The following is a 13,839-nucleotide window of genomic DNA, read 5'->3' as shown; positions in this document are numbered from 1 at the left end:
AAGGCTTATAATCCAACACTAAGGATGAAGTGAGATTTACATCAACCACTATGATAACTCAAACCTATGACTAATGTTTTTGAAAAGAGTTTAACAAGTGGCCATTGGAACCACAAAATAACTTGAAATGAGTTATATTTACAAATTGAATTTATTTACAAATTGAATTTATTTACAAAATGAGTTCAAAGTGGGGTTAAAGTTTATTTACAATGAGTATTTACGAAAATGGTTTTGAAAAGTCAAAGGCCTAAGACCTAGGTTTCTAATTTGAAATAAAGTCAAAGTTTTGAAAAATGATTTTTGGCTTGGTTAGAGGGGAGAAAGGAGAGAAGGGCTTTTCCTAAAGCATACAAAGATAAGAGGGGACAGACAACCCTTGGAGTTCCTCTTCTTGGAGTCATAAAGATGACTCAAGATGCTCATTTCCTTTGGATTTAGCATACAAAGTAAGCAATCAATAATTTGAATTCAAGCTCATAGGATATCCATTTGGCTTGGCTTTTAACTTGGCTACTCATGGCAATAGTCCTCTTTTCCAAATCTTAAGATGAAACTCCTATCACACTAAAAGCACACATTAAAAGGCTCACAACAGAATAAAAGGAATGGACAAAGAATAAGTTTGAGGAAAAGTACTTTGAGGTCAACTTCGAATTTTAGCATTCTAAAGGCATGAGGCCTAGTTGCTCTTCAACACATTTTGTATTCTAAAGGCATGAGGCCTAGTTGCACTTGAACTCCTTTAAGCATGGGTGAATCCTAATTCTAAGTCCTTTCTCCTTTTGCATTTTTGTTCATATCAACACAAACACAAAATAACACAAAATAACAATATATTTATATATAATAATGGGCTCAAATGAGCAAAAGAAAAAAATGACATAAACATAAAATATGTGCTCAAGTGAGCAAAATAAAAATCAAGATGAATAATGAGCAAGAAATAAATGACATTAAAAGTAAGTGACAAGAATTTAAAAGCTCATATTAAACTTAGTAGTTAGTAGAGTTACGTTAGCTTGTCATAAGACAACGTAGCGCTATGTTAAGCAATCGTAAGTGAACTAATGTAGTAGCCACACCTATCTGAGGCCGGTCAATAAGAATATAGGAAAAGAACACAACTTAGAGGTCATGACTAGTAAGCCAAGCTCCATAAACTTGCCATGCCAAACAACTTGTATTGACTTTTGGTTATTTGCTTGACCAAGAAGTAACCTATCTTTAACACAAAACAAATCACTTGATCATGGATCAAGTTGAGTTTGGTTTGGATCAAAGAATATTAAACTTCTATTTGTCAAGACCAACCTCAAGACTTTAACTCATTGGCCATTTAAGGGAAAGAAAGGGATGGAGATGAAAGGGAGGGGGGTAAGAAGACAACAACCAATCCCAATTGGTCAAGGGATAACTCATCCTTGATCAAATTCATTCATCTCTCTAGGTGATGATCCTTAAGGATTCTCGAACCACAAGATCCAATGAATTTGATCAAAGTTGAATCAATTCAACCTTGATCAACACCAAACAGAAGAGGAATGAATACAACAAGTCAAGAAGTCAATAATATATTTTTGGTAATTTTTGAATTAAAATAAAATACAAATACAAAATAAATAAACAAAATTGAACCTCAAATTCAATTCAAAACAACTTTAATAAGTCCAATTAAATTTTCATAGGTTCAACATAGTCAAACAAACTTTGACTAATTTTCTCACAAATTTTAAAAGCCAGGAAGTAATTAAAATCAATTAAAAACAACCAAAAATAGCATAATATGAATTAAAATCTCAAATAATCTCAAAACAAACAAGAAATTGTTGAGACTATTTTTCATTGACTTATCATGATCCATAGATGCTATGAAAATATTTTTGTATTTTTCTAAAATCAGAAAGTATTTTAAAATGAATTAAAATAATTAAAAACCAAATAATCCATGAAAAATATCAAATGAGGTCACAAAAATAATTAAAAATCATAAGATGAAACTAGATTTTTCAAAAAAAAATTTAGAGTTGGTCTCATATTTTTCTGACCTCATATGAATTTTTTATGAATTGTTGAAAATAGAATGAATTAAAAGAAAATAAAGAGAAAATGAAATAAAACGAAAAAAGCTGAGCCAACGGATCCATTTCATTAATTGACGTGGCAATGATACACGGTCTGGATCTGAGGATGCATGATACACTCAAGTCAACAGTGCAACACAATGCATTAAATGAAGTAATTAGAATGGATGCACGAGATTAGATCGTGAGGGAGGGATCCAATGGTTGGGATCAGAACACGTGGTGGTGGCGGTGGAAACCACCATCTTCTCCGGTCAGCCAAACAGAATCCGGCCAGAATTGCACAAAAATAAATTTCATCAAAAATGAAAAACAAGGGCATGGAAATAAAGCTCATGTGATGTAGATCATCATTGTACCATTAGATTCCTCTCATTCTTCCTATATTGAGAGAAAGATGAAAGAGAAAATCATGGTGTCCACACAGATTGATCTTGAAATGGTAAATTAAACGCACCAAAAGCTTGCCTCAATTATGAGGACTTCAGAGAACCGCAAAAACACAAGAATACTACATTGAATTGTGAGTTTTAGATCCAAACTGTTTGAGTTTATACCTTCAAAATGGTGAGTTTCTGACCACGAATTGTTCAAGCTTTTTGCTCCTTTTTTATCTCTGAATATAGGGAAGATGATTGGCTAAGGAATCTAGATTTGAAATTCAAGTAATGTTGCTGAATTTCAAGCTCGAAAATATTGAAAATGGTGAGTGATTCCTTTGGTGAGGGTTATTGTTTCAGTTCAGCAGCATGTGGGATCTCCAAAAGGTTATGAAATGAAGGAGAGGAAACCCTTATTTATAGGTAAATGCATCTGAATTCACACTTTTCTCATGTGCATGGGAATTGCAATTTTGAATGCATGGGCCTTGGTGGACGTGTGAGAGACCCATGAATGGCTGAAGGGACTTGCTGAGATCATATGGAGAGCATGTGGTCATGGACATGGAATGGAAAAAGTTTGCATCTCAAGTTTTATCATAAAATAGAAAAAATGCACATAAATGAAGAAAAATTTGAATCTCCCAAATGGTAGATCCAAATGACTATTGTGAGTAATGGTTAGAAAGTTCTTGAAATAAGGAATAAAAGTCATGTTGGGAAAAAAACCATTTGACATGTGAAAATTGATCAAAACTGGCTTGGAAAGTTCAAGTGTAAAACATGTTCAAATCACTTTGAAAAAAAATCAACCAAAAGTAAGCTTGGTTACACCCCTCTGTCTTCATGACACAAGCTTCAAATTAAAACATATCCAACACCAAAGTTGTAGATATTTTCAAGACAATCAATTTAGACTCAAAGTTTGCATCATTTGGATTTTCTATAACAGCTTTATGGGCATTTGAAGTTGGGTACTTTTTCAAATTAAATGAATTAGGCCAAAGGTGACCTATAATGTTTTGCAATGGAACATGTATTTCCTTTAGGATTATGAAATTTTTTCCAACATAAAATTTGAATTAGACATATCAATCTTTCCAATTCCTTTTATCCCACCTCAAAATTATAAAAATTGAGAATGCCCTTAGAAAGTTGACCTAAAATTAGGGTTTCAGTCAAAACGACCTATAATGTTTGGAAATGAATGATGACCTTCCAAGATTCAAATGGATTTTTGATGAACATTAAAGTTGTTCATATGGTTCTTAGGAAAATATTTTATTTTGGGGTCATCTTCATTTGACAAACACATCAAAAGTTATAGCTCATTGAACCTCAGCTTAGTCAGATGACTTAATTAGTCAACTTTTCAAGGTCAAACTTCCAATCTTGATGAATAAATGATTGAGGGGCCTCAAATAGGATCATATATGCTTAAAATGATAAATTAAAGAACTTCCCTTGATTAAATTTGATCAGAGGTTGAGATTGCTTCATGGGCAAGGCACAATCAAAGTACAGTGAAATTAGGGTTTCCTTGGGAAACAATCTTCAAGCCCTTTGGGTTATCTTGATCAAATTGGAAAATTGAGATACTTGGGAGACATATATGATTATTAGGAACTTTGTGGACCATTGTCATGCCTTTTCTCATCTTCATCTAGCCATTGCATTGGGCTTAGGAGCCTCCTAGGAGCATTGTGGAGTACATGATCACTTGAGCTTCAAAACAAAAAGAGTTAGTGACATATTTTGTGCTTTTGGTTAGTAATAAAATATGAAAAGCAATAACATACAATGCAGGCATGCTTGGTGATCTCAAATCACTCAAACAAGTCCCAACCCTAGGGTTAAGGAGCCAAACATGCTATGATCCTTGAGGCAATGCACTTGTGCAATAACATGATGCTATGAGGGATCTTAGGGTCAAAATTAGGGTCTTACAGATGCCCCTATTTAAGGTCATTCTAGCCAGAGATATGAAGGTTAAAATCTTCGTCTCGACGAGATAGAATGAGCTTAAATAATAGCAAAGAGACGAATTTTGGTCCCTAAGAGACCTCATGATGCAAATGCATGCATGCAAAATAAAATCTTCATGGTGAATAATTGCCATAAAGGAAAAGAAATCGGGAGGAACTAAAGATCCATAGGAGTAATATACTCACTAGGGAGATAGAGACTCCGAGGGACATAAGGAAAAAATGCGTGAGCAGGTCACGACTTAAAAACTTGTTGGGAGACACGAAGGGTTTCCATGAAAATAAATCGATGGAAAGAATCGAGCTGACGCAAAGACGCATGTATTGGGGAATATACCAATACAACAAAACTATCCACAAAGGATACATCGGATAAAATCCGGACTCAGACGGGGACGTCCACAAAGAACTCAACTGAGAAATAAACAACGAGATATTACCGGTTACTGGATAATAAACTCAAAGAGGGACATGTTATCAAAACACCGGTTACTGGGTGAGAGAACAACACGCTCGGGGGGAAAGAGTATCTAAGGCCGGTATAAGGGTGAAAGATATCAATCATCCAAAACATCTGAGGAGGACCCAAAAGGCACATCTCAACTCAGGAAAATCTGACTCCACACGGGACAAAAAGTCAAAATAGGGAGCAGAAGGAAGGAACACCAACGATACCGGTTACTGGGTATATAATAGGGGACCAACCAGGCATGAATTGGGAACATATCCAAGACACCAATCATCTGAAAGGAGGGTTGAAAAAGCAAACTCGACTTACAGGATGGACATTCGATTCCACAAGGAAATATGAATCTTACTCGACTGGGGAAGAAAAAGACTTCAACTGAAGAGCGCATGAGATATATTATTTATTACCCTTATATGGGTAAGAATGTAGATAACATACTCACATGGGAGATTATCCGCAACCGATTACTGGGTTAATAAAGGATAAATCAACCGAAAGGAAAGGACATCGGGATACCGGTTACTGGGTATAAAATGATAACTAATCAAACGGAGAAAAAATCATCACCAAACGAGGGTAAATGAAAGATGAATCGCTAGGGATAAATTGCCTGACAAAAGCAATTATCCAAGAGATATATCACCGATTACTGGGTGGTATACTCAAAAAAACGAAGGGATATCAATACCGATTACTGGGTAAAGATAACCAATAAAGAGGGGATTACATCTATCGGTTACTGGGTAGAAAACCACCGAAATAGGACTTACAACTACCGGTTACTAGGTAGAAGGCCACAAAATCTGCTGGGGAAAGGCTGAACAATTACTGGTTACTGAGCAATTGAACAACTGAACCACATGGATCTGCAGGGGATAATAAGAAAGGAATCAATCTAGGAACAAACTAGAAAGACACAATCAAACAAGACTCAACCCGATGAGGATATAACTCAGGGGAGTAATTCCATCCCGATACACAACTGGGGAGGAAACTGAAACAATAATCATCCATGAGGACATAACTCAGTGGGAAAGAAAGAAGAAACGATAGACACTTTCTGCCTATGGGGATGACTCTATATGGAGATATCAGACACAAACATCTGCTTGGGGAAGAACATTTCACCAGTATCAGGAGATAACAAGCAAAGATATATGGCAAAGAATGCATCATGAATATTTGAATGCTATGATTATGCATGTATATGCATGATTTGTGCATAATTAATGCTGACAAATAGACATATATGACACAAACAAGTCCAAGAATCACAAATGGACACTCAACAAACATCTCGACAAGAAGGGAGAAGCCTATTGGAGAACTTAGCTTGGGAATAACCCGAGAAGGATGAAAATAAATCATCGGGGATATCAAACCCTATCCAAAGCTACACTCGCTGAGGATACAAAGAAGATGTATTCAAGAGAAGCGAAAGAAAATAATCAAACATAGAACTCAACTCTGATGGGGATTATCTCTGGAATAAGAGTAAACAAGGGAATACTTTAACCATAGTCAGGGATAGGCAAAATCAAAGCTTCCAACTGTAAGAGATAACACTCTGCACAGGAGAAGTCTTCCAGGAGCAAACAATCCTGACGTAAGGAAGATGCAAAAAATTTGTCGGGGAGTTTCCATCGACTCTCTTAGGGACATGTGGTTTAATAACAATAAGATCCACCGGGGAAGAACTCTACCGGGGAAGCTTGTTAAGGAATGATGTAAAACTCCATGGGGAACAACCACCAACCAGATGTACATCAATCAAAACACTCCCTTTATCTGCCGGAGAGGAAACTCTGCAAAGGGGAATAATAGAATTTTGCTCCACTGGGGAGGGAAATAAACATTTTCACCACCAACTCTTAATGCTAGAAGAAATCTTTAGACTCGGAGGAGATACAAACATCAAACTCTGATCTGGCAACCCTACTAGGGACAAGCTGTAAATGCTCTTGAGGAAACTGCCCTTGCTGGAGAAATTGGAAATGAATCATTCATCAACAAGCGACATACTGGGGATACCTCTTTTCAAAATAAATGAAAAGGGAAATAAGCCCTTCATCACTTGCACTAGGAAACTTCCTGCTGAGGGGACAACTATCTGGACAAGGTAGCTCTGCAGGGAACACATGCTTACCCCATTGGAGATTCTTATTCACACTGAGGAAAGACTACCTCCCTCGTGAGTAGACAGTTAGGATAATGAGACAAGGAATATTCTTAAATTAAAGCATATCAATTTTTATCAATTTATAAGGGATTTTAGGTCAGTCTACACAAGAGATGACAACCATACAAATGATAAAACACAAATGCTAGTGCCTGATACATCGAGGCAAAAATTTGGAAAAGAAGGGATCATTCACATATCAACCATATACCAATCATGGATTGCTAAAACTCCACGGGAGAAACAAGTATGTATACACAAATAAACTAACGGGAATGTATTGGATGAACATCCCAAAAATCCTGTTAGGGGAAAGCAATCCATAAGACAGACCAATTCACTGCCATCAAGGAGAACTTCTCATACCAGACTTTCTGGGAAGCTGATGATGTATTATTATTTCTGTGCTCGGTTGAGGAGACAACTTGAAAGCTGATGAAGAGGATATAAAGAGCCAGAATATGAACAAATATCTTACCCTTTGGTGATCATATTATCCTTGGGAAAGCACTGAGGACATTCCACTTATCCTTTCCGTCATTGTGAATGTTCACTTTGTTTAAAATAGTTTATTCATGAAAACTTTATTTGTTTAAAACACTGATATTCATCAATTAAAACATGCAAACATTTGTTAAACAAAAACAAATAAGAGTGCAAAGAATTGGATAAAGGCTCAAATTTATTTAAGAGAATGGTAGTCCGTAAATGGCGAGACTCCATGGATCTTTACAAATTTGAAATTGGTGATATACATGGAAAAGGGCTACATTGAACATAATGACCGTTTCTCCACCAACTCTGAGTCCACTGTATTCAAAACTTCAGTTGATGATGACTGAGCGAGAATCTTTTCCAGATGACAGTTGTAGAACAAAGTCTTGTCAGGATGCAGTTACTTGCCAAATCCCTAATTTTTGCCTAAATTGCCCCAGGGTGAGGTACTCAATCTAGCAGGATATATATTCATTTTTTATGTCTCTAACTTTTGCCTGGATCGCCCTTTCGGGTTTTCAATCCATCGAGACGCTCATTTTTGCCTAAGTCGCTCTTTCGGGTTTTCAACTTAGCGAGCTATTATGTTTTTATTTTTTTAGGCGAAGTATTTCTTGACTGCATCTGAATTCACAGGAGAGTGAAATCCTCCCCATCCATAGTTGTGAGCAACAAAATACCGAGGTCACCTTTGGGGCAAAAGACAAGACTTTCTTGAGCACGAGGTCACCTTCTCGGAACACGCAAGGTTTGACCTTTTTATCAAAAGCTTTCTTCATCCTTTATTGATATAATTGACCATGGCACATGGCAGTTAATCTTTTCTCTTCAATCAAATTCAGTTGGTCATAACGAATTTGAACCCATTCAGCCTCAGTCAACTTGGCTTCCGTCAAGACTCTCATTGATGGGATCTCGACCTCTACGGGGAGCACAACCTCCATGCCATATACAAGGGAGAAAGGGTTTGCCCCTGTTGAAGTGCAGACAGATGTACGATAGCCATGCAAAGAAAATGGCAGCATCTCATGCCAATCTTTGTACGTAACAACCATCTTCTGAATAATCCTCTTGATGTTCTTGTTAGCAGCTTCAACAGCCCCATTCATCTTGGGTCTATAGGGAGAAGAATTATGATGTGCAATCTTGAACTCTCTACGTAACTCTTTCATCATCTTATTGTTCAAGTTAGATCCATTATCAGTAACGATCTTGTCTGGCACACCATATCGGCATATGAGTTGGTTCTTGATAAACCTCACAACCACCTACCTGGTCACATTTGCATACGATGCCGCTTTAACCCACTTGGTGAAGTAATAAATGACTACGAGAATAAAACGGTGACCGTTTGACGCCTTAGGCTTAACCGTGCCAATCATGTCAATTCCCCACATGGAGAAAGGCCATGGTGAGGAAATAACATTCATAAGTGTCGGGGGAACACGAATCTTGTCCGCATAAATCTGACATTTGTGACATTTCTTCATGTATTTGCAGCAGTCAGACTCCATTGTCAGCCAATAGTACCCTGCTCTCAACATCTTTTTTGCCATGGTATGTCCATTTGAATGAGTACCAAATGAACCCTCATGGACTTCAGTCATCAACAGGTTTACTTCGTGTCTATCCACACATCTAAGCAGAACCATGTCAATATTTCTCTTGTAAAGCACATCACCATTAAGGTAGAAACTGCCAGATAATCTCCTCAAAGTCTTCTTATCTTTAACAGATTCCCCAGGCGGGTAAGTCTGACTTTGGAGAAAGCACTTGATATCATAATACCAGGGCTTATCATCTTTCACCTCCTCAACTGCAAACACGTGAGTTGGTCTATCCAAGTGCATCACGGTAATTTTTGGTACTTCATTCCAATAATTGACAGCAATCATTGAAGTAAGCGTAGCGAGAGCATCCGCCATCCGATTCTCATCTCGAGGAATATGATTGTCGCAACCTGAAAAAGGAGATGCGAAAAAACAACCGGCGAGAAAAGAAATGACAGAAGAGTCGCCATCGTGCGTTATTCATCCCAAAGGAGGGAAAGGAAACGCTCGAAGTAAACCTGGAAAAAGGAAAGGAAAAGACAAGGTCTCGCAACCAAATCTTGGGTTCGGGAGTCGATTATGCGAAGGGAAGGTATTAGCACCCCTACGCATTTGTAGTACTCTACGGGATCCACTCTTGTTGTTCTTGTCTAAAGGGTGTGAGTTTATCTAATGTACTATTTACTAAAAGAGGGGTCAAAAGAAAATGACTCGCACGGATGTCGCATCCACTGCATACGTATCTCATATGAATATGAGAATCAGAGTCTTCGTAGCTCGGATACCTATGGGTTAAAGAGGAGTGTGCTCGCTAAGACATCACGTCTTATGCCTACGTATCTCATCTGGAATGAGAATCAGAGCGAGCCGTAGTTCGGCTAACTATTTTTGTTTGTTTTGTGTTTTTTAGGTGAACGATGTTACTACGCAATCTACCGGATGCTCGACCTTTGGAGACTTACTCGCCTATAGTAGAAGGAGTTAACGTGTTCTTAGGAGAAGACAACTTAATGAGTTTGTTTGTGTTTTAGGGATGCTCATGCAAAAAGGAAGTCCTAGACGAAGGAACAGTGCTACCTTAATTGACATGCAAACGAGAGACTATACGAAGCCTAGCAATCCTATGGGGAGGCGATCACACCATACAAAACAAACATGCATAAAGTAAAATTCCACCAAGGGGGCTCAAACATACATGGGTAGGGCTTTAGTCAAGAGGGGTCATATCAACCTCGACAAACAAGCCATGGAATAGGTAATCAAATGGGTTCTGAACCACTGACACTGAACGTCAGGGTGAGCAGATCAGAAGGGTAATGAGGATAAGACCTCATAGCTCTTAGCCCGGGACAGGGTGAGCTCATGACAAAGCGTGGGGGTTCAGAAAGATGAAACCCTCTCCACTGACTGACCGGACAAAAGATGTTGGGATTTTGTTTTGAAGCATCGACACGTAGTGCGAGCTTAAAGAGCGACACACTGAATAACGGGAGATTGATTACTAATCCCTTTTATCCATCAATTGCCTCTTCAGGGAGGTCTTTAGCACTGATGCCTCTTCTTAGAGGTCTTTGGGCACAAAAGTAAACAAACAAAAGAAAACATTGCCTCCTATTGAGGTCTTCCAGCTAAGAAAGCGGTAAAATGCGGGAAAGATAAAGGATCAAGAGATCTACCACACGGATAAAGATCCGAAGTAATAACAGCTAAAGAAATAAGAAACCCAAAGATCTCTTGAGCTGGCACCATCAAAGAAAGCAAGTCAATACAGGTAATCGGAATAAATCTCCAAATGGTATCCCACAAATAAAGTGGAATGCCAAGCAAGCTATCCTTTCAGGAGTCATGTGAGCCCTCACAAAAAACTCAACAAACAGGTTAGAGTGACAAGATGGGGTGCAATCAAGAGTTGCCCCAAATCAAAATGTAACCACATGAATCATGCCATTAAAATTCACAAAAAGAGCTCACAAAAAGCAACCAAGTGTAGGAGGCCTAAACCTCTTGTCAAACACATGCATCAAAAGGGTATCAAAATTCAAAGTCAGGGGGAAAGGATCCACACATCAAGACATGACATACATACTAAAACATGTGCCCACATGCAAAACCTAACGATACCCACTCTTCCAAATTCACCCATAATACCTCATACATTCAGAAATTTCAAGTTGAAAGTATAAAGTAGTGGAAATAGGGCATACCTGATTGGGGAGGATCGATTGAAATTGAATTGCACTGTTGGGTTTGCAGAACAATCTTAGGGTTTATATGAGAGGGAATTGGTTCTTTGCAGATGAGTTCCCTTCAGTCTCTGGAGGTTGCTCTGAATTAGTTAGAATCTCTCTAGGGTTTTTCCACTGGATTTTTTTTAGAATTTATAACCTGATTTTCGTGGCTTTGTGGGCTCAAATGAGAGAGTTCCAAGTCCAAGATTTTTCTGTTATATTTTATTTATTTATTTATTTATTTTTCGTTTTTTTTATTTTTTTTTTAATTTTTTTATTTATTTTCAAAACGCGTGGGCTTCGCCTAGCGAGCATGACAGTTCAAGAAATTCCTCTGAGCGTAGGTGATTCTGGTGGCTTTTCTTGGGACTCGCTAGGCGACCCATTCTGTTCGCCTAGCGAGCATGACAACTCATGAACAAACTTTTGCTCCTTCAAGATTAACGTTTTGACTGATGAATAGACCCCATTTTAACATGTTGGAAGTATCTCAAGCCATTCCCTTGTGTTGACTGGTCACCCAGATAGGACCCACAAAGTGTCTTGGATGATATTCAAGCTTCTTGGATCTAATTCCGATTGACATGATGAAATGCAATATGAAATGTTAAATGACCTAAAAATGAATGCATGAATGAGGGGGACAAATTTTGAGGTATTACAGTTGCCCCTATTCAATCAACTGAAGACCCGAAAAGAAGATAGCAGCGGCTTTCACACTTTCGAGGTATCAAGGGATTGAATACAATAAAAGCCCGAAAATTTGCACTGAAGTGAAGTGAAGTAACAATGCCTGTCAGAATCGGCAAAGAGATGGTCTTGAAAGAAGAATTCGTCTGGTACGGTGAGAGTCAGTTTGAATACCGAAAAAGAATATTAACATGGATACCAAAATAAATGGTAACACAGAAATAACCATGGCCTGAATGCCGCTCATCAATCTGAATGCTGGAAATGACTTCGATCTGAACATCGGAAGATATGAGATTATTAATATCGGTCTGAACACCGAGAGGCTGGCCTGAATGCCACAAGTTGCATCGACCTGAACGTCGGAAACTTCTTCGATCTGAACATCAGAAAATTGGCCTGAACGCCACTTCGATCTGAATACCGGAAACTGGCCTGAATGCCACTTCGGTCTGGATACCGGAAACTGGCCTGAATGCCACAAGTTGCATCGACCTGAACGTCGGAAACTTCTTCGATCTGAACATCGGAAAAATGGCCTGAACGCCACTTCGGTCTGAATACCGGAAACTGGCCTGAATGCCACTTCGATCTGAATACCGGAAACTAGCCTGAATGCCACAAGTTGCATCGACCTGAATGTCGGAAACTCCTTCGATCTGAAAATCGGAAAATTGGCCTGAATGCCACTTCGGTCTGAATACCGGAAAAACTTCATGCCTGTCAGCATCGACAGAAATAGGGAAAGATAATAGAGGCGGCGCATGGGCCAATGACACTTGCTGGGGATAATAAAGGTAAGTCATGAACAATCTTCAGTCTGAGTACTAGAAACAACTTCTGGCTTATCACTTGGGATACCGAGAATGTTTTATGCTTACATGCGTATGTTTGAATTTTTCAATGGCGTAATGCTCCATGAAAATGGAAATGCTACGCGATTTGGGAGGATGCAATGCAATATGATTCTACATGCAGGGATGCGAAATGCTGGGTAGAATGCCAAGCCGAGGCAAGGGAATCTGCTGGGGAAATGATCACCATCTTCTGGACCCTGACAAGGCTGTTGGAGATGCACCGCACAAAGAACTCTGTGGGGAAATGACCCTCCACACGGTGTTCTAGCAATGACGAAATACCGAGACTCTGACTGGGGAGAGAACGACACTGAAAACCTGCTGTTGGGGAAAGCGATAGTGGTTATGGCAACCATAATCTGCGAGAGAGATGACTTAGCAGGGGAAGCAAACACCGATACGGTACCGAGATTCTGCTTCAAGGAAAGAGACCATGGATCTGGCGTCGAGATCATCGATCTGGCATCGAACCCTGAGGAGCAGCCGCTTCTGCTGGGAAGATACAGTCTGGCACTGTCAACTCCGCTGGGGATATATAGTCTGACACTGTCAACTCTACTGGGGAGTGTATATTCTGAAACAACCGCTTGGGGGGTACAACAGTGAGAGCTTGCTGGGGATCAAAGAATCCAATGCTCTGATCAGCTCTGCAGGGATAAGATACCAACTTCGATTGTTGGGGGAAAACATTCGCGATCATCAGCGGGGAACCTTAAGGAAATGCCCCGAGGGTACCTGTTCTGAATAGACGATCTAAAGCACTTAACATTTACAACAATTTTAAATGTTTATTAAGCATGTACCTGTAAAGCTCTTATGTTTCATGATGCAATGTTTATAAAAAATTCGGACGTCATTTTTGCAAACAAAACAGTAAAATGAAAATAAAAACTGAGATATACTGAATAACATGATTTTATTG

Source organism: Lathyrus oleraceus, chromosome 1 (assembly GCF_024323335.1).
Source record: "Lathyrus oleraceus cultivar Zhongwan6 chromosome 1, CAAS_Psat_ZW6_1.0, whole genome shotgun sequence".
Taxonomy (NCBI): Eukaryota; Viridiplantae; Streptophyta; class Magnoliopsida; order Fabales; family Fabaceae; genus Lathyrus; species Lathyrus oleraceus.
Note: the sequence above shows the minus strand (reverse complement) of the source record.